At 38.4% G+C, this 23061-nt stretch overlaps 1 protein-coding gene and 1 pseudogene across 2 annotated transcripts in view; both read left to right on the top strand.

Annotated features, from left to right (window-relative positions):
* PDE4D (phosphodiesterase 4D) overlaps positions 1-23061 on the top strand; it is a 1549195-nt gene that overhangs the window by 48979 nt on the left and 1477155 nt on the right. The gene's annotated exons all lie outside the window — the stretch shown is intronic.
* LOC116558362 lies at positions 1169-8987 on the top strand (annotated as a pseudogene).

Here is a 23061-nt window from a genome sequence, read left to right on the forward strand (position 1 = left end):
TAATCCCCATGTGTTGGAGAAGGAGCCTGGTGGGAGTTGATTGGATCTCAGGAGCAGATTTCCCCCTTGCTGTTCTTGAGATAGTGAGTGAGTTCTCACAGGATCTGTTCATTTAAAAGTATGTGGCACATCTCCATTCTCTTTTCTGTTCTGCCATGGTAAGATGTGCTTGCTTCTTCTTCATCTTCCATCACAGTTGTTAAGTTTCCTAAGACCACTCCCCCAACCCCAGCGAAGTCATGCTTCCTGTTAAGCCTGGGGAGCTGTGAGTCAATTAGATCTCTTTTCTTCATAAATTACCCATTCTCAGGTAGTTCTTTATAGCAGTGTGAAAACAGACTAATACAGAAAATGTGATACCCCAGAATTAAGGCAGAAGAAATGGATTGGGTCAGTGTAAGTATGGCTTTTAGTGGAAGGTTAAGAGTGCTAGGAAATCTCAGAGGTCAGAAAGAATTTGGCTGGTGATGGGTGACCATAGGATGTGAAGGCAAGAGGAGGCTGAATAAGTTAGGTTAATGCTCCAAACTTTTCCTGTGAAATATCCATCATGACAGAGAAGAAGGAAAATGTATCTCTGACCCTCAAAGTGGCCTCTTAGAAGTTTGAAAATTCTGAAGTCCTAAGTTTTAACTTTAAAATATTTAAAATTCCAGGGTCAGGTGCAGTGGCTCATGCCTGTAATCCCAGCACTTGGGGAGGCCAAGGTGGGTGGATCATGAGGTCAAAAGTTTGAGACCAGCCTGGCCAACATGGTGAAATTTTGTCTCTCCTAAGAATACAAAAATTAGCCAGATGAGGTGGCGAATGCCTATAATCCCAGTTACTCAGGAGGCTGAGGCAGGAGGATTGCTTGAACCTGGAGGAGGCAGAGGTTGCAGTGAGCCGAGATTATGCCACTGCACTCCAGCCTGGGCAACAGAGCAAGACTCCATCTTGAAAATAAATAAATAAATAAATAATGAAATAAAGTATTTAAAATTCCAGTGTCGATCTATTAAAGTAGTAGGTGATTCATTTATCGGTAAATAGATATCTACAATATATACTCCCTATTTTTCCATGATGAGGCCCTATACTGGCTGGAGTTGGGCTGGGAATTTGTATCCCCATTTAAGAAAACTGGAAGAACAAAGAAAAGGAAGAGCAAAATCAACTACTGAGAACAATGAAGGGGCAGGATAAATTCAACAGGAGGGAAAGAGTAGAACATGTTGAAAAATTTGAGACTGGCAGACGGGAGGATTCCAAAATGTCAGATCTTGAAGATGAGACAATCCTAGGTAATAATGAACTCCAAAGTGTGTTCAAGAAAGCTCCCGAGTGGTGGAGATGAAGAGAGGCTGTCCTGGGTGATTTTAATCTCATTGAATCAATCCTGACTTAGATTCTCAATACAGAGTTTCTCTCTTGTGGTACACAGAAAAAATATTAATGTTTAAAAAGATGCATTTGTAAAATGTTAAGCCAGACATTTATTTTTAAATATTGTCTTGAAGTCAGAGAGAGATTAATAGAGCCAATCTAAATTTTCGTAGGGAACATATTTGGTATCTACCTCCTGTTGTACAATCTCCAGGAAAAGCGAGAGCAAGAAGAACTATAAAATTGAAATGTCAATTGTGGCTTCAAGTATTTTTTTAATTGAATGAATGTTACAATTCATTGATAGGAGATATCCTTATTTCCTTAATCTGTGAGGGTCTCTGTCTTGAACAACAAGCAGATAATTTGTGGAATTAGTGGCTGTTTCAGGAGGGTAAGTAACCTCTTATTTACGACCATCTTGTTTCTATGTTTTGGAATAAGGTTGTTGACAAATACTTCCATTCAACCTAGTGGGTAGATTTTGGCAATGGCAGATAACATAAATAATGGGTAACAATAGACAAAGAAGTGATACAGTCAGAAGTCTAACGTAAGCCATTTGTTCTTAGAGTTTTGAAATAGTCAGTCCCCAACTTATGATGGTTCAACTTAGAATTTTTCAACCATTTTTATGATGGTGTGAAGTTACTTGCATTCAGCAGAAACTGTTCCCTTCCTATTGAATTTATTCTGCCTCTTCATTGTTCTCTGTAGTTGACTCTGCCCTTTCTTTTCCTTTTTCTTCACTTTCAGTACAGTATTTAAAATTACAAGAGATATTCAATATTTTATTATAAAGTAGGTTTTGTGTTAGATGATTTTGCCCAACTGTAGGCTAATGTAAGTGTTTGGAGCATGTTTAGGTAAGCTAGGCTAAGTTATGATGTTGGTAGGTTAGGTATATTAAATATATTTTTGAATTAATGATATTTTCAACTTACAATGGGGTATGTCCTAATAAGGAGCATCTGTAATTATAATGTCAGATGTTGATAGCTTCCATTGGTAAGTAACTTCAATATTTCCCACCCTTTTTTTTTAAAGCTTGAAGAGCATGCAAATAATAAATGTTTCTAGTAGAAAAGAGGTAAGTAACAGGAATCTTGGATCATCTTAACCAACGTGAATGTCGCCATGCACATCCTTCCAAACTTTGTTTCAAGCTAGTTCATGACAAATTTGTGCTTATACAAGTGGAATAATACATATATTATGTCTTGTGATTTATAGAAGTCATGATTTATGGAAGGTGAACATTTTCACTTTTAAACTATTTTAGGAAAATGATCTAAAGCATAGTGAAAAGAACAATAGAGCAAGAGAAATGAGATGTTAAGTTAATGAAATAATAATATGCCAAGGACTAATATATTGAAGAGATATTTCTTCAGCTTGGCATGATTTCAGGAAGTAAGTGGGTGTATTTTCCACATTCAGGTCTGGAACTTATATTTATTTATTTATTGTCATTTTTTGTTTTTTAAAGATGAAGTTGTGTTGTCACTCAGCCTGGGGTACAGTGGCGTGATTACAACTCACTGTAGCCTTGAACTCCTGAGTTCAAGCAGTCTTCTCACCTCAAGCTCCCAAATAGCTGAGACTACAAGCATGTGCCACTATGCCTGACTAAAAAAAAAAAAAAGTTTATAGAGAAGGGGTCTTACTTTGCTATCTGGGCTGGTATTGAAATCCTGGCTTTACACGATCCTCCCATGTTGATCTCCAAAAGTACTGGGATTATAGGCATGAGCCACCCTGCTTGGCCTGGGCTTGCTTTTTATTTTTTCGCTTTTACAGCCCTATACGCTTTAATGCTACATCAGTATGATGAGTGGAAATTTGGATACCATGGTTGGCACTGATTTGCTCTCTTGGCGAGGAGGCACCACTATTGTGCTATGTTGAGATTTTCGGCAGCCAAGATCAGGGGACTCTCTTGTAATGGCCCTATCCCTGAAATCTATGGGAATAACCCAGGAGACATGCAATGACTGCTCCCAGGGGAAACAGCAATCAGTACACTGATTGCCTTACCAAGCCAAGTATCTCTGAACTTCAAAACTGTGCCGGAGGAGTAGAGTTTTTCTAACTTCCTCTGCTCTGTCAACAGCTGACTTAGCAGCTGATTTTGACTGTGATGACATCCAGAGTAATGACTGAATTTCCATGATCTGCTTTTCTACTGTTAAGGAGGGATTTTTACCTGATAGCATTTCTCTCATCTTACTTATTTTATTTATTCTTCTATGCCAATTGCTTACAAATTTTGGCTTATTTTTGATTACGCTATACCATTTGTAAAACATGAAATTCAAGTTGATTGATTGCTATAATTTTCTCTCATCCATATTCTGGATGAATCAAAGATGAGGCTGGCAGTGTTTCTTATCCTTTGAAAACATTTGGATCATTTTCACAAGCGGAAAAATTACATGGTTTCCTGGAGACATTGATGTATTCTTCTGGAAGGGTTGGGGCTCTAGTCACTGAGAATCACTAATTTAACAAAAAGCCCACAGATCACTATATGTTTGTGGGACGGGGAAGAGGAGAGAGAGAAAGAAGGAAGAAATAGGTTAAAATTTCATTTGAAAGAACAGTTTTATTGTTGGCCTAGAAACTAAAGACTCAATAAAAAAGAGGAACCATTCTAAAATTTTCTTAACTTGTTGCATGTGTGTACTTTTATTTCCTAATAAAGCTCAAGTAGTTTCTCATGAATGTCAATGAATAGAGAAACATTTCAGGATATGTTTGAATTAGCAGCTGGTTGGAGCTTGGCCATAGCAGAAAACGACAGCTGTTTGTTGTGGGTCCTCGTCTCCATGGTGTTGGGCAGCACATCTTCAGCTCTTTCTGGGAAGACCCCAAAGTAAGAATAGACAGAGAAAAACAGAGCATGAGAGCATGACTGCATGCCGGTCAGATGGAATTCGGCCTGTACTGCTCTAGTAGAGCTTCTCCCGGGGTTAGAATGTTTTGCTTTCAAAAAATTTGTTTACTAAGGGTAGAAAGGTCCCAGCCTCACCCAGGACCTCCCAATTCAGTCTCTGTGGGGAGCTGCTTGGGAATCTATATGTTAGAGAAGCTCCCAGGATAACTGTGATGTGTGGTCATCTTTAAGAACTGCTAGTGTAAATAATGGTGAACAGTAGCACTGGCTGGAAGCACTGTAGGACTTGCATGTGTGTGTGTGTGTGTATGTCTGTGTGTGTGTTGTGCAAGAGCTATGAGATAAAATCAGGCTACTGGAATTTGCCAAGAAGCAGCATGGGAGACACATTAACTAGAAGTTAAGGATGTGGCCGTAGACCTTCCTAGAAACTCCCTCCTCTAGGGTGTGCACTTCTGGATTGCACTGGCTAGTCCTGATTAAATCCTGTATTCACAGGCTCAGCGCAGACTGGGCTCCAGAAAAGGCCATCTACAATGTTTTCTTTTAAAATTTCATTTACTATTTATCTTTGATTTTCTACCTCCTGCAGGAATCCTAGATCCAACTTTCTTTGGTGAGTTTGCAGGGATTTCTGATGGTTCTCTGGTTTCATGGGTTTCCCTCTTATTTTCTACTCCTTTTATTTGCAATGTCAACCTACAAACTTAACAGATTGAACAAACTTTGAAGGAAAACTACAAAAACTGGGACCACATCTGATGCTTTCTGTTATATGCCCAAAGTCTGTTGTTTATGATAAAAATGAGGTTTTATTTACTTCTTGGGCACACCAAACATAAACACTCTCTAATGAGGAAAAGAACCCAATGTGGGGAAAATGCTGGATACTAATGAATGGCAATGATTTATGGAACTCTGGGCTCAGGGTAGTGAAGGATCATCATAAGGGAAGACACTCTTCTACAGTTGGATATAGCTGGGATGACTTTATAATCTAGTTTGCAAGACAGTCCTCATTTGCAAGACACTCCTGGCCTCACCTGTTGAGCTGGTGTCCCATCTAGTTAAGATATCTTTCATGCTCCCCACTGTCCTGGTTCAGATAATGCATTTATATGGTCACCGTGAGGTCAGGAAACAGAGAGGAGATTTTTCTTTACATCACCAAATAGTATTTATTTCATTATGTGGTTTATCCCATTCCAGGTTCACCCCTAACATTTGAGGGCCCAGGACAAGAGATCCCCCTATTCCACAACCTATTCTTTCTCTTCTTGCCCTGGCTCCACTGTGCAAATGGAGGATCCTTGTAAGAATGTGTGCGGATGAGCCAGACTGCTCACTCAACTTTATTCAGACCCACATCCATTAGCTGCCCATGACCACCCCTCAGGCCTAGGGGTGTACACACTGTCGTGAACTGATCTGCTTTGGGAGGGTAAAGACCCACACAGGCCCTGGAAGATGGCTTTGACCACTTAAAGCAGGAAATTCCAGAGCCTTGTGCCTGGGGAACAGTCTAGAAGGGAAGTTGTCCCTGCACTTGCGTGTGTATCGCAGCCCTGCAGACTGCTGGTTCCATGGGGAGGTATGGGTGGAGGAGGGCAGGAGAGGGGCATTCTAAAGCATCAGCCCGCTGATGAGGGCTACCTGGCCCTAGAGTGGTCCTGTCCTTTTCACTCCTGCTTTTCAGAGATCCTCCTTCCAACACATCCTTGAGCATCTCAAGTAAAGCAAGCTTCCTACGCTGTTCATGTGAATAATGCTTTGTCACCAGACTGGGGTCCAGGGGTATTCTTCATCTGGTTTGATAGAAATCCCTTGTCTTTAAATGTCATATATTAAGGTAACAACTCAATTTTTCAGGTTGAAAGAAAAACTTAAAATACATGGGTTAATGTTTTAAAAGTCAACCAAAGGGAAGGCACTTCTTCCCAATGTGTTTCATCAATTAAAATCTGGTGAATGGTTTTTTGTTTGATGGTATGTTCCACCATGTGTGAGCATGAAGATAGGAAAACTGTTTGCTCAGCCATTTCCACTGTGATTTGGTTTGTTGGAGAATCAGTCAAATGGAAAGGCTTTCCTCTGATGTGATTACAGAATCAAATATTTTACAATTCCCTGATACTTCTAAATCTTGACTAATTATTACAGTCGGTGAATACTTTCTCTTTCTTTTCCTTGACTCCCTTAGGATAGAACCAGCTCACAGGGCAGCACATTATTTCCCTGGGCTAGGTGCACTTTCCTTTTCGTGGATTATTGGGTGCTCTGTAGATAGGGTCCTTGTGCACAGCAGGCAGATCGTGCACTGCACAGTCCTGGAGGTACATTTCACAAAGAGTTATGAGTGAGATTGTACAACATGGTAGCTCTGCCCATGCATGTTTGGGGCAGGGATTCCCCCTAACTATGTACTCTCTGGGAGGCCTGATTTTCCTCCTCTTTCTCTCACTAATCATAAGCTTATGGAGAAGATGGGTGTTTGAGGAGAAAAAGTTAAAAATAATGTTATTTTCTGCATTTTTCTCCCATTCTTTTGAGAGGACTCATTCTTTTTCTAATATTAATGCAGATCAGGGAAAATCAAAGTCATTTGTTAAAGAACTAACTATTATACAATAAATTGTCAAACAATAACACCAATGATATGTTTACAAACTCCTGTTCTATCTTGGTGGGTTGATTAACTTCCTTAGGGGCCCACATAGCTATGTCTTTTCCATTTCTATAAATGGTTCCAGCCAGGCTTGGTGGCCTATTACTGTAATCCCAGCACTTTGGGAGACCAAGGTGGGTGAATCACCTGCGGTCAGGAGTTCAAGACCGCCTGGCCAACATGGTGAAACCCCATCTCTACAAAAATACAAAAATTAGCAGAGCATAATGGCAGATGCCTGTAATCCCAGCTACTGAGGAGGCTGAGGAAGGAGAATCACTTGAAACTAGGAGGTGGAGGTTGTAGTGAGCTGAGACTGTACCATTGCACTCCAGCCTGGGTGACAGAGTGAGACTCCCTCATCTAAAAAAAATGGTTCTGCATTTATAAAATTAAAAATGGACATTTGCTCCATTAATTAAGATTGGATTGCTAGTGTAAAAGAATCTTTCAAATACCCATGTGTTATTCTCCACTCGTAACCAATAAAACTTATACCAGAATGTTCTGCCGACTTCCAGATGAGCAAGGAGACTAGCCCCCAAATGTCAGTCTCCACTCCCATCTCAAAAGAAGAAACCAAGAACACCTCCTGCTCTGGTACCAGAGGAGACATCAGCCTCTGCAGGCTTGCTGAAGAAGGGAGAAAAAGAACAGCAAGAAGCAACTGAACACATTGATGAAGTACAAAATGAAATAGACAGACTTAATGAACAAGCCAGTGAGGAGATTTTGAAAGCAGAAGAGAAACATAACAAATGCCGCTAACCATTTTTTTTTCAGAAGAGGTCAGAATTGATCGCCAAAATCCCAAAGTTTTGGGTAACAACATTTGTCACCCATCTACAAGCGCCTGCGCTGCCTGGGGAGGAGGACAAAGAGGCACTGCATTATTTGACCAGGGTTGAAGTGACAGAATTTGAAGATATTAAATTAGGTTACAGAATAGATTTTCATTTTGATGGAAATCCTTACTTTGAAAATAAAGTTCTCTGCAAAGAATTTCATCTGAATGGGAGTGGTGATACATCTTCAAAGTCTACTGAAATCAAATGGAAATCTGCAAAGGATTTGATGAAACATTCAAGTCAAATGCAGAATTAAACTGGCAGGAAGAGGCAGCATGAGGAACCAGGGAGCTTTTTTACCAGGCTTACTGACTATTCTGATGCAGGTGCTGATGACTTAGGAGAGGTTATCAGAGATTATATTTGGCCATACTCATGACAGTACTACTTGGTTCCCGATACGGATGATGAAGAAGGAGAAGGAGAAGAAGGTGATAATGATAATAATGAAGAGGAGGGAGGAATAATTAGGAGATATCGATGAAGAAGGGGGTGAGGATGAAGGCGAAGAAGATGAAGATGCTAATGAAGGGGAGGAAGGAGAGGAGGATGAAGGAGAAGATGACTGATAGAACACTGATGGGTTCCAACCTTCCTTTCTAATAATTTTCTCCAGTCCCTGGGAGCAAGTTGCAGTCTTTTTTTTCCCCTCTTGTGCTCAGCTGCCCTATTCTTGAGGTCTCTTTTCTCTACACCATGGTCTCAACTTATTTTGGGGGATATACCTTGAGCAGAATGCAATGAGAAAAGTGTCTCTACCCCTTCCTATTTGAAATTCATTTTTATCCCTTCCTGTCTGAACAAAAACTGTATAGAATCAACACCACCAAGCTCTGTGGGAAAAAGAAAAACCTGCTCCCTTCGCTCTGCTGGAAGCTGGAGGGTGTAGGCCCTTGCGTAGTAGTGCATAAAATTCTAGCTTTTTCCTCCTTTCTCTGTATATTGGGTTTAGAGAGTACACTGTGTCTCTATGTGAATATGGACAGTTAGCATTTACCAACATGTCTACTTTCTCTTGTTTAAAAAACGAAAAAAAAAAACCTAAAAAAAAATGGGATTATAGAAGGTCAGCAAAGGGTGGGTTTGAGATATTTGGGTGGGTTAAATGGGCATTTTGACAACATGGCTTCTCCTTTGGCTTATTTATTGTGATATTTGACAGACATCCTTGCAGTTTAAGATGACACTTTTAAAATAAATTCTCTCCTAATGATGACTTGAGGCCTGCCAGTCAATAGGAGATTCAGCAGAACCTGTAGTATCTTATTTGGAATTGACAAATTGACATTCTCTATTGTAATTTTGTTCCTGTTTATTTTTAAATTTTGTTTCACTGGAAAGGAAAGATGATGCTGAGTTTTAAATGTTAAAAGTGTACAAGTTGCTTTGTTACAATAAAACTAAATGTGTACATACACACACATACACACACACACTCACACACACACACACATCCCAAAATCACACTGCTTTGGGTAGTTAGTTTTCCATTGGAAAGGTGCTCTTTGTATTCGAGCTTAAAAGAACCTAGTCTTTTATTTGGCTATAATTAGGGACTCAACTGAATGGGAATGACTATTCTGTAAGTTGCTTGTTACATTTTTGGTTTTCAGAGGTGACATATTGAGGAGGTGCACGTGTGGATTGCAGCATAAGTATCAATGAGTCCTGGTGTGTGGTGCGTGTGCTCACTCATTACCTGATGTGCTGCTCACTACCATGTCTCTCCTTACACCATTGGAAACTTTCATTCTTAATAATTTAATTTATCCCTACTACCAACTCCAGCCTCCCATGACAAACTGATAAACCAGACTTGATGAAGTCCAGTTATATTTTAATTCTCTTCTGTCAAGCCCAAGGGAGAATTTTTTAGTGACTGTGCTGACCTATGTGTCTTGAAAAAACTTTAACTGCAGGAATTTTGATGTATAATGAAGCCAGGAGAGGGACAGGCTTCATTTCAAAATGCTGCAAATAGATAGAATCTAAGCAAGCAACATGACACACATTCTTTGTTTGTTTCTTTTCCTTTTTTTTTTTTTCGTGATAAAGTCTTACTTTCTTGCCCAAGCTGGAGTGCAGTGGTACCATCTTGGCTCACTGCAACCTCTGCCTCCTGGGTTCAAGTGATTCTCCTGCCTCTGCCTCCTGGGTAGCTGGGACTACAAGTGTGCGACACCATGCCCAGGTAATTTTTTGTGTGTTTTTAGTAGATGCAGGGTTTCATCATATTGGCCAGACTGGTCTTGAAATCCTAGCCTCAAGTGATTCCCCTGCCTTGGCCTCCCGAAGTGTTGAGAGTCTGACACGTATTAGGTGCTCAACAAATTATTTGTTAACTGAATAAACAAATGAATAGGACCTTGTTCAGAGACATTCCAAAGCAGAGAATATCTGCCACGAATGCCTGTTAAGCAGCATTGTGTTGTTTGCTCTCCCAGAAAGGGATTTGATTTGGTATTTGCTGAAACACGTCCCCATCTTACAGACGACATTGAGACTCAAAGAGTTAAACACTTTCCTCACAGCTACTAAGCACTACAACTACAATTTGAATTGTGCTTTCTGACTCCAAGTCTAGGTTTCTAGGATTTCAAGGATTTCCTATCTTTTTGAAGTCATGCAGCAGAACAATATAAAGAAGCAGCTGGAAAAACTGAAATGGAATTGCTATTCACTCCTACATAGGAAGAATAACGGTAACTCTTGAGGACTCAGAGATATTATAGTAATAAAAATAAGACTGAGGTAGCAGAAGCACATGGACATGCTGTGAACACTTCCAGACATCCTTCAAAAGGCCTAAGTTCTAAGGACAGGAAAAATGAGGAAGCAGAGAAGTAAGGAAATGTGCCTAAATCCTTCCAAGCTGTTTCTTTTACTATTCAGGTCACGCCTTCTAACTCTGAATCAAAGTTTCGGGGAACGCTTATGGCAGATGAGACTTTTGGAAGTACATTAGAAAACAGGAGGGGGAAAAGGGTTTCCCCATTTAGAGGTTTATTGCTGAAGAAAATTCATTCTCTTCTGCTTTATAAATGGGGCAGGGACTCCATAGTATTAAAACCAAAATTGTTTGACCATCTGAGTTACACTAATTTTAGTGCTTAGGTGGTTTATTTTCACTGTATAGCACAACCAAATACTATTCAGTCTGGCTGCATGGAATTAGATATGTCTAATTAGATTTCCTGGCTAACCCAGATTAAGGCAGAAATGCCGTATTTACAGCAGCACCCTTAAACCTGGGGAAAGAAGCTCTTGCCTTATGTCACTTGCTTTAGAGGGCCCTGCTAGTCTTCCTCCACTGTGCCACGCCTTATGTGGAGAGGATTCTGCAGAGCCATGCGTATATTTTCACTCCAAAGCACCCTATTCCCTCTTCTAAACCACTTGGTATGCCACAATTCCTGCCTAAGTGAACCCAAGAAGACTTCCAGGGTTTATGTGGGTCTCTCTTGGGGTCACGTGTCCCAAAGGTGAACTGTAGCACTTAACGTTGTGCACTCCTAGGACCAAAGAATGTGGGGCTGTGAATGAATCTTAGATGTGTGGGCTGAGGTGTTCTTGGGAGTGTGTGCCTCTCACTGCAGAAAAGAACTGAAGTTGCGAAAGAGAAGAGAAGGGAGTAGGTTACTGGCTGGAGACTCTTGGCTCCAAAAATTTTAGGCATGGACTGAAATTTCAAACTCTCCAGTGGGAAACCATTTAGAGCAGTCAACTGATGCTATGAAGTGCACGCACTACTTTGAGTAACTCGGCTGGACCGCAGAAATCCTTGCGCGGCCTCCTGGTCTGCATGACGAGCGACAGTGGTTATTGTTCTCTGGACGTGAATGCTGTGGGTACTACATGTGAGTGTTCTCCAGAGACATTCCTAAGGAGTTGCTAATGGTGGTGGTAGTAATTGCTGTTATGATTTCATGAACATTGAAATCTTTTATTTTTTGTATAGTTGTCTTCTTGAATACTGGATTCTAAAGGTGCATGTCTGTGTTCTAGCAAATTGAGAATTCTAGTTAGTTGACTTCCAGTTATTTAACTTTTTATTGTAGTTCATATTGGCTACTTGTTCGGTGTCCAGGCAATTTTACATGGGCATATTTTATCCTTTCTCCCTAACTCCATTAGTCTTCAAGATCAGGAAGAGCTATTTTAAAACAGAGCCTTCCTCTGTCTCTCATGTCCCTTGTCTCTCTCTCTAAGGTATATTGTTGCCTACTACATCCTGGGCCCTGTGCTAGAATTTCTCTTGTGCTAATTTTTAATGATAACATGTGATGGCTTAAAATGTCATCTTGTGTTTAATAAATTCACAATCGAAAATAACTTTGTTTCCTCACAAATTTTTATACACATTTAAAATCAGCACTTCAATATCCAAGCATTTTGCTTTTCCTTTCTGGAGAGAAACTAACAACTGTAGATATTTGTGGACATGCAAAAAATGCATGCAAGAATTTTAAAATTTTGTACCCTATAATTAGTTGTATGCTGTTAATTAGACCTCTTCTTTAACTCTCTTACTGTACACACTCTTCTGTTTTCCCAAATTCTCTTCTCTTTTTTAAATTCTTCACCCTGTTCCCCACCCTTTCCCTGCCTTGTCTCTGGTGTTGCCTCTCTTGCCTTGCCTCATTTTTCCTTCTTCTTCTCTGTCTCACTTTCTTCCCCACCTCTTCTTGTTTACACTCCCTGCTCATGTATGTGCCACTTTGTCTTTGTTTTTATATTTACCAATGGAAGGAACAACCATCTTTTTAAAAAATTTTATTTTATTTTAAATTCCGGGATACATGTGCAGAACGTGCAGGTTTGTTACATAGGTAAACGTGTGCCATGGTGGTTTGCTGCACCTATCAACCCATCACCTAGGTATTAAGCCCCACATGCATTAGCTATTTGTCCTGATGCTCTTCCTCCTTTTGCTGCTGCTCAGCAGGCCCTGGTGTGTGTTGTTCCCCTCCCTGTGTCCATGTGTTCTCATTGTTTAGTTCCCACTTATGAGTGAGAACATGTGGTGTTTAGTTTTCTGTTGCTGTGTTAGTTTGCTGAGGATGATGGCTTCTGGCTTCATCCATGTCCCTGCAAAGGACATGATTTCATTCCTTTTTATGGATGCATAGTTTTCCATGGTGTATATGTACCACATTTTCTTTATCCAGTCTATCATTGATGGGCATTTGGGTTGATTCCATGCCTTTGCTGTTGTGAATAGTGCTGCAATAGACATACATGTGCATGTATCTTTATAATGGAATGATTTATAATCCTTTGGGTATGTATCCACTGTTGGGATTGCTGGGTCAAATGGTATTTCTGGTTCTAGGATTGTCACAGTTTTGAAGATTGATCCTCTTGCAGAGTCACCCTCATTTTGTGCCTGAGAAGACAGGTCCAGTGAATTATATTACTTGTCCAAGCCCACACAATGACCGGGCTTTCTAGCTCTGATTTTTCAGTCTAGTCCTTTTCTTAAAAATAGTTTCTGAATATATGCAGGTAAAAATAATAAGTAAGCCACCATAAGTTATAGACTAATGCATGTCTGCTTCTGTTGCACCAAGGAAAGAAAACAAGGGGGAGACATGAACATAAAAGAATACAGGTGCCCTTATATGTTGTTTCCTCAAAAGATCATGAAAAGATAGCTTAGAAATTGCCAGTAAGAACTATAGAGAAACAAGCTTAGACAAGTTGATGCAGAGGGTAGTGTATTTAAAGTTAGAAAGCAGGAGAAATACACTTGTCAACAGGCAGAAAAGGAGGAGCTGCAGACGTTACAACTGGAAAAATAATTTCGAAGAAAGTAAAGAAGGTGATCCTTCTTGATTTTTCTTGTTTTGAAATTTATGGCAACATGCACAACAAACCTATTTTAATCTATAAATTAAAATTAGTGTACTGTAATTTACTTGGGCTAATATAAATGTAAAAACCCTTCAGGCTAGACCAGCTGTAATTATATTCCCAAAGATTTGATTTTTATCATTATTTACAGCTAATAAGACATTTATGATCGCTTTTCGGTTGTCTCTGGTGAAGCATTGTTGGCAATACTTTCCTGACTTGAAATTCTCGTGTGTGTTGAAATCGAATTAGGAAAATGAGTAAGTAAATAACTTCTCCTAAGAGCATAATCTCTCCTTTGTGACATAAATTAGAAATCCATTCACATCTGTAGAATAATTCCCAGTTTTGCAACTAAATAATCTGATATGCACAAGCAAACGTGCCAATCTTTTCCCAGTCCAGAAGAATTTGGTCACTTTCTACTTGAACAAACAAGCTACATGTGCATTTAAATAGATGTATCATTTTCTGAAAATTGGATTATGAAGAGCTGATCTGAGGTGCAATCAGATGGATAATTAAACAGCAAAGGTAAGAGGCTTCTGACTGTGCATGTTTACAGTGTTAGTTGAAAAAATAAAATATGATTTTTAATCCTAAAGGTAATCTGACCATCATTGTACAATGGTCAGATTACCTTTAGGATTAAAAATGTACAATGATGTAAGGTTCTTTCACTTTTCATTTTAATCTCAAGATTGTGGCAGCATTTGAACCTAGCTTTCTCACAGAGAATGGACAAAGTTTGACTGGAGAAATTTGGCCTCATTTTATGTTTTCTGGGGTGTGTGTAGTTGAATGAAAACATGAAGATGCTACTTTTAAATAATTTTTTAATTTTCTTTTTTCTTTCTTCAGCTATGATACTTTATTTTCTCAGATTTGTTTAATCATCTGAAATACTTTTTGGAGTAACTTTTAAAATGGCAAGAAATGTTCCCTCTTCCATAATGTAGCTGTTTCCTCTGAAATGCCATAGGTGTTTGAATTTTTAAAAATCTCATTTGTGGCAGTTATTAGATTTTGCTTCATGTTATATTAATTTGGCATGCAAACGTATCTTTTGTACAAAATTTTAAACTCTTTGAAGACAGGGTTCATATCATTGTCTTCTTTACCCTGGGCCTTTTATTGGGTTGGTGAAATGTTTGTGGAATTGTCAAATGAAGATAAGATATACATTGCTTTCCGAAGGTGGGCAGACATGTGGTGGGCTGTTGGTGGGTAATGTGCTCATAATGCCCTGCAGATTAAGTTGGTTCTTTGATGGAAAATGAAGTGAAAACATGCATCTATGGTCCAACATTTTTCCGATGTTATTCAAAATGTAATTCAATGTGATAAATTACATTGAAAATCATTGAGAAATGAGATGACATGTAAATTAGTTGAAGAGAATTATAGATTTTGTCTTTGGTTCTTTGGATAAGTAAATTTTAGTGTTTTCTCAGACATTTATGAAATTCCAGGGGCTGTGTATTCTTGCCTTTTCATTTCTCATTTAACTGCTTATTAATTCTTTCCAAGAGAAGGAATAAGAAATATGAATTTTTGCTGTTATTTGAAACTTCCCTTAAAACTGTTTGGACTGTCTTTTGGGCTATTGAGAAAAACTATTTGGTCACTTTCCCTGGGCTTTTGCGAGTCCAGTTAGAAGAGTTCTTTATTATTGTCATTACATAGTTAATAATATTAATCATATTTCTGGTTCGCTTGTGTGGAGCATAACTTTTCAACAAATCTAGTGAAACATTATCAAGACATTCTGGTCAGTAAAGATGCTCTTATAAGTTGTGCTACAAGATACTATTGAGCCAATAGTGTAAAACTGGTCCAGTTTCCCCCTTTTGGCTCTGGAGAGAGTCCAGCAGTATAGCTGAGGGTCCCATGGAATAGAGATAAAAGGGAATTCTTTGGCTTTTAAAAATCTCTCAACTCCATTTAAACCTTTGCAAGCTTTCCCCCTTGGGAGATACGGGGTGGTTCCAACATCCTTAATATCAGTTTCCTTTTGGTCGAATTCAACCTTTAATCCCTTGTGAGAATGGGAAAATAAAGACATTTATTATGACTTCCCAAAGGCCTGTAGTTATTGAGAGAGCTGACAAGACTAGAATTACAACTTGGGCCTCGGCTATTATGAATATACTGCTTGCTTTGAACTCACTTGGAGCAAACGTGTGTTATTTTAGAAGCAGCAAAGAGGCCAATAAAAGAGACAGGGGCAAAAAAGACATGGTCATCACAAAGGAAAGATAAATGTTTGAGGTAATGGATATCCCAATTTTCCTGATTTGATCATTACACATTGTGTACAGGGTATCAAAATATCACATGTGCTCCCCAAATATGTACAACTATCATATGCAATAAAAACAATTTTAAAAGTGATCAAAACCAGTAGCAGAAATATATTCCTCATGTAATTTTCATCACATTTGAGCTTTATTTTTTTTTTATTGTACTTGAAATTCTGGGGTACATGTGCAGAACATCCAAGTTTGTTATGTAAGTATACACGTGCCATGGTCATTGGCTGCATCCTTCATCCTGTCATCTACATCAGGTATTTCTCCTAGTGCTATCCCTCCTCTAGCCCCCCCACCCCCACCAGCACCCCCAATGTGTGTTGTTTCCCTTCCTGTGTCCATGTGTTCTCATTGTTCAACTCCCACTTATGAGTGAGAACATGGTGTTTGGTTTTCTGTTCTTGTGTCAGTTTGTTGAGAATGATGGTTTCTAGCTTCATCCATGTCCCTGCAAAGGACAAGAACTCACCCTTTTTTATGGCTGCATAGTATTCTGTGGTGTATATGTGCCACATTTTCTTTATCCAGTCTATCATTGATAAGCATCTGGGGTTTTTGATAAGACATTGGCCTTCTGTCTACCATAGTTAGGAGGCCTACTGATCTCCTGCACTGTGGGGTATCAGTTCATTAGTCTGCTCCAAGAACACATGTTAAGTGCTTACTTAATGTAGAGCACTATCTTCAATGCTTTGAAGATTCTAAATTCCATTTTTGACCCATCTTCTATGTTGGGCAACTTATTTTTATGATTTTTGCTTCTGCTTCCTCATTTATATGTAGGAGATAGTAATAGTAATGGCCAGGTGATCTCACAGGGAACCGCAGGTTGATGGTGGGGAAGCATCTTATTCTAATATACCCCTTTAAAGACATAAAGACAGCATTTATATATTTATAGTCAAATCAATGGTCCATCTTATTTTCTGCAGGTAAAGATAGATATCACCCTGTATACGACCAATTATCTTTATCCAGTTCAATTTGGCTAGGTCAATGAAACTTATATTTGTGTCATACTCTTGTATTGTGGGAGATAAAACAAGTGTAATAGTGCCCCTAATTAACTTTTGGTAAATTGAGGTTAAGTGATTTTCCCAAACTTATTTTGATATAAACTAAATTGTAGATACATGTTTTATGGCCCCTAACCTTGTGTTCTCATTTAATTGTTCCACAAAGAAATGCTCATGTTAAAATTATCTTTTTAAATGGCTCACTCAGACCTTTTGTCCCTCTCTTCTCCAAGTAAAACAACTAACCCTCATTTTTCAGTTTGTTGTGAATTCAGTTTGTCCAACCTAGGCTGGGGATAGGTTAATTAAATAATCATATATAGTGATTAACATGGGGTTAGAATTTATGTCATATTGGGGCAAAACCACTTATGGCATATCTGGAAGATTGTGAAATGTACTTAATACTAACATTATCATGAATATCAGTCACAGGTTTGGAAGTCTTTTGATATATATGAGCTAAATATGGGGTTGAATACCCACTGATTATATCTTAACAGATTTTTTAAAAAAGATAAGTCTCTGAATCAGCTGGTGTGTTTTGTCTCTTTCTCATAAAAATGACAATAAAATTATGGTATATGAACATCTGATTATTCTAGTTAAACAGGATTTTAGTTTCTTTTATTATGAAGAGAGAGAATAATGATTTCTTACTTTTCAGTTCCGCTTACGAGAAACTTGTTTCTTTCAGAACACCAAATGAAGCCTTCTTGCCGGCCATCCTGTAGGATCTTTGCACTTGAATCTCTGGTTTCTGTATTTGGGACATTTTATAATATCTCCTAAGATTTTTCCAGGTGATCTTTAAAAATGGGCTCCAGGGAGATTTTAACAATCAAATTAATGATTTCTGTGTTTAACTCTTTTAAAACATATTTTCATGATCCCGTCTGTGTGTGTGGGCAGGGTGGGGGCGAGGCGGGTGTGGGGAGAACAAACAGTAACCAAAGAAACAATAAGGGAACTTAAAAATGTTTTCTACTAACCCGTTTGCTAATAATTATTCAGGCAGCTTTATGAAAGCTCTTTGGAAATTCTAGAAGTGTTTCCATTTCAGGCTTAATATATTTGGATCATAAATAAATATCAGGTACGTTTTGGAGGCATTAGAAACTAAACATTATGCAAAGGCTACCCTCTGTTGCTTCAGGAGCTTGAATTGTTTTCATTAAAATATCTGCTATGAAAGCACTGAGATTAGATGGGATGTTAGCTCCCCTTTTTCCTGCTATCAAATGTCAGAGAATTTGTATTGTTGGTAGAAACTGAGATTTCATTTTCCTTCATCCCGTTGTGATGCTGGCTTCCCTGAAGCAACTCTCCTGCTTCAGATTTGTAACCTCGAGGTAAGTCAGAAAAGGAATTTCAGTGAGGCATGAGTTTGTTGATGGAACATGGGGGAAAACCAAATGGGCGTCTTCAGAATGAAGGTGTATGTCTTTGTCTGAATGTGTGAGAAAGAAAAACGCGCAACACAGTGTAAACCTCCTGCTGGTGTGATAACTGAATAGTGTTGATGGTCAAAATATGACCGAAGATTTTTCTGTTGCAAAATGCTTTATGTTATGTGTAGGGCAGGCATCTGTGTGCCTGCCTTTAATTTATGAACTAATAACACTGTGTTTCAAGAAATCCTGTCAGGTCTTTAACAATATCATTTTGTTCTGAGTTATTCTGGTAAATGGATGATTTTGCTTTCAAGTAATTATTTTTGGAATTTCTAAATATAAAGTCACATATGGTTTAATGCATGGGGAGAATGCTTTTTTCATCAATGAAAACTTTCAGAATTGACAAATTGCATTTTTGTTTAACAAAATATCATTCATTATTCTCTTCTATTTGGAACAGATGTAAATGTCAACAGAATGGGTTCAAGCAAGTTTTATGAGTGAGATTACAAATAAATGATAATAAGCAAAATCATGAGAAAACCCAATCCAAATAATTGAATTAGAATATACTATAAACAAAATAAATTTAAAAACATATATCCCAAAAGAACTGTGGCCAGTACCATAGATATTCTCTGAGGCTACCCTGCTATGGTAGTAACAATAATTCTGCTGAAGCCAGTTAGGCACCGTTGAGAGCAACTTCTTGCTGCCGATGAAGGGCCTGTATCCTGTAGCTTGGTGTCCTTGTCGAGTCCTCAGTGTGTACTCAGCTTGCCCCTGCTAATGCACTCTGGTCTTAAATAAAACAGGGTGGCAAATATTTAGAGTGAGTGTTATGTGTCTTTGGGATTTTTCCTTCCCCACCATTGGTAAATAGCACATTTCCTCTGCTGATTTGTGACCTTTCAGATAACTTCCCTTGTTAAACACATACTCATTTGTGTGGGTGTTTGTTTTCTTTCTTTTTTCAAGAGCTATTCCTTTTTTTCCACCTTATATTCAATTGCTTTTAGCACAGGGTAAAGTCTTCTGATGAATCTCTTGTCTGTAGTTTTGAAAGGAAGGAATGAGAAGCAAAGGAATTGGTAATCACAAAGACAAACCTACAAATGCAAACTAAGTAGAAACACGCTTTTTCCATTGCAAATTATGCTGAACTACTACAGGTTGTAATCCCTATGCTGATATATCTCAGAATAAAATGTAAGTTGGTTGAGATGCTATTCTGAAGCACGTAATTTGGTTTCATTGATTGATAAATTGAGCCGTATGATGATAGTTGTAGATTTTCAGAGGCCCCATATGGACTGTTTGAAATGAAAATGTTATACTGGCAATGGATGAGAACATGCCACATGCCCTGCTCCATACCAACCTTGATTCCTAGGAATCAGCACGTTAGAGAGCTGGAGGCCACCATATGGTGTGTGAGTGCTCTTGTGCTGAAGTGACACCAGAGCTATCACCACATTACTGTCAGGCCATCCATCTGAGGCAGTGTTTTCCTTCTTGTTTCAATCTGTATCATTCCTGGAGAATTTGCCAAGGGCCCCAGGGCAGTGCTGAGGCCTCTAGTCCCCCCAAATCTCTTTTTCTGTTCCCTCATCATTTTTCATGTCTACTGTGTGTAGTTTTCCTGTGTTCTATTCTCTAATTTCTGGGCCAAAGCTTGGCAGGGGGCAGGTGCAGGATTAGGTTGAAGAGACTAATGTGAGGAGGCATACCAAAGTCCATTGTGCTGTACCAGAAGTGTTACGTTAGACTAATGAAGGGATTATAGAAACTTAGCTCTCCATCTGAATTATATTATCAGCACATCACTATGAGTCAGCCTGCTGCTTTCAGGGTTGTGTATTTTTTCCATCATTATTTCTACTTTACTGCTAATGATATTGGTATCATTTGTTGTATCAATGCAATTGAATATTACTTTAAATTAATATCTCAACCAATCTAGACTTTCTTGTCTAGCCATGCTAGGTAGTATGGGGAGGTAGGGTGTTGTTTCAGGCTAGTATATGATAGTATAATTTTGAAGCCTGTTTTTTTCCCCCATTTAACAAACTAGTGTGAACATATATGCATGCCTTTAAACGCTTTTCTCCAAGATAATTTTTTATAGTTACTTTTTTTAATGGTTAAATAACATTAATTTATCCAATCAAATTTAAAATTTTTTGCTACTGTAAAAATTATTGTGTATCTTCTGCTAGTTAAATCAGGATTATTTCCTTAGGATGCAGAGCTTGTAGGTTAAGAAGTATAGTTATTTATAAAGGTTTGATTTTTTTTGGTCAAATTGCTCTCCAGAAAGTTTTTTCCCCCTTTGATTTATTCTCCTACCAGCAGTGCATGAGAGGGCACATTTTCCCATATCTTAAGTAGTGTTGTTTTTTAAAACCTTTGCCAATCTGATATGGGAAAACTGGCATTTCACTGTGGTTTTTCTGTGTTTGTTAAGTCACTAGTGAGGTTGGATAGTTGTTTTTTTTTTTTTCAAATTGCCTATCAATGTTCCTTATTTTTCTTTTGAGATGCTTATTTTACAATTAATTTTATTAACAATTTTACTACAGTATAGATAGTAATCCATGTATCTTTAGGTTTTTATAATGTAAACTTTTCCCCCAGTTTCTTAGTCACTTTTTGACTTTTTCCTTTGGGTATATTTTTACCTGAGAGGTTTTTGTGCATATGGTTGAGTTTTTTTTTAATTGTGGTGAGAACATTTAACATGAGACTTGCCCTTCAAAAAGTTTTTAAGTCTATAATACAGTACTATTAACTATGGGCAGAAAATCTCTCGGGCTTAATCATTTTACGTAACTGGAGCTTTATACCCATTGAATAGCGTATCCCCACTTCCCCCTTCCCTAGCCCCTGGGCAGTGGTTGAGTCTTTGATGTTTTCCTTTTAAAGTTTCTGCCTTTGGAGTTAGTTTAGAAATGACTTCATCATCCCAAGATTACACACACTTTTCCTACATTTTCTTCCAGTTTCTTTATTTTACATGTAAATCTTAACCCATCTGGAATTTATTTTGTTGTATAGGAGTGCAAAAATTTAGCTTTATATTCTTCTTAGTTTTCCACTTGCCAGTGGAATAATAATTTGTTGAATAACCTATCCTTTGCTTTTTAAATTTTACCTTGAAAAAAACATAATATAAAATTTTGGATCTAGATTTTTGAAGTATAATTCGTGGATTTCTCTCTCTTTTTTTTTTTTTGGACAGCATCACATTGTTTTAATTACTGTAATGCAGTTAAACATCTGATTGCTTGAATCATTCTTATCTTTTTCAAACACTTCTTGGCAGTTTCTTCCATCATCTCCTGACCAGATGGTTGTCATAATGTCTTAATTGCTCATTCTGCCATTGGTCTCACTTGCTTCTAATCCATTCACAACAAAGTTGGCTGAATTATTGTTCTAAAACACAAATTGGATCACATTACACCCTGCTTGTTGTGTATACTTCCAGCTATTTTTATAAACTAAAAATGGGTCCTTTGCCTATACCAAAATTTTAACCTGATGTCCAAGCAATTTCTGGACTTCAGAGTGCTTGTTGACACCATTTTGGTGATTTTTTTTTTTTTCTGAGTAGACTATTGCTAGTATAGGTTTTGAAAGAGCCGTGACTCCAAAGAATTAATAACCTCTGTGCCAAAGGAAGGAAGTCAGAGCCCTCTGAATGGCTTGTGAGGAGCAGGTCCTCCCCTGGTTGACATTGCTTTCTTACCTGCTTGCCCTCTCCCTGACCACTCTTCCACGTCTTATACCCTTCCCCCCCGGACTACTTGCACTTCTCTAGCCAGTCTGCTGTTTCACGGCCCAGTGCCTTTGGACATGTTACTCCTTCTGCCAGTGTTCTCCCACACATACCCTGCCCATCTGGAAAATTGTTCCTTGTCCTTCAAACAACAATGAGACTCCTCCTCTGTGAAACCTTGTCTGATCTCCTTAAGCAATGCTGATCTCTCTCCTTTATTTTTAACCACTGTACTTAATCTATATTTTACTGTTACTCTTCTACTCTTCTTTCTCTGCTGGTACTATAGTATCTTTGGGAACAAGTACTGTGTTTTTGTAACCACGGAGCCCACTGCCTGGCATAGCACAAGCACTCAGTGAATGCTTGATGAACAGATGAATGGATGCCAAAAATGAATGGAGGCAGGACATAGCCCTGGTGAAATCACTGGCAGGGGCTTGTTTGAAATAACTGCATAAGAAAAAAACAGCATGCCATTAGAGGTGAAGGGACCAGCTTGAGTTTGACAGAAATAAAGACAGAATGGGTGAAGCCATAATGTCAACTTTGAAATATCACCATATATTATTAAAAAAAAAAAAGAAACCACATTTAAAGTTCTAAGGATCCTTAAATGAAGACACTTTTCTCCAAATACTTTTCTGAATTTCCTGAGGTGCTTATAACATAGAGGACCTATTTTCTGAGCTACTGGGGTCCTAATGCATGCCTAACTATGAGTTGGTCACCAAGAGTTATTGTTAATCACAAGTAATGAAAGCATGGCTTTGGGTGAGTGGGTGGGTAAGGTGGGTGAGGTGGCATATGCCATATTTTGAACCAAAGCTATCCAAATTGATGTGTAGCCATTGTTTTCATGATTTTAGCACTCTCAGTGGATGTTGAGTAAATAGTTCATGAGTAAATGAATGCTGAGTGTATAGCT

Source organism: Sapajus apella, unplaced genomic scaffold, assembly GCF_009761245.1.
Source record: "Sapajus apella isolate SASKATOON/1434 unplaced genomic scaffold, GSC_monkey_1.0 scaffold1, whole genome shotgun sequence".
NCBI lineage: Eukaryota > Metazoa > Chordata > Mammalia > Primates > Cebidae > Sapajus > Sapajus apella.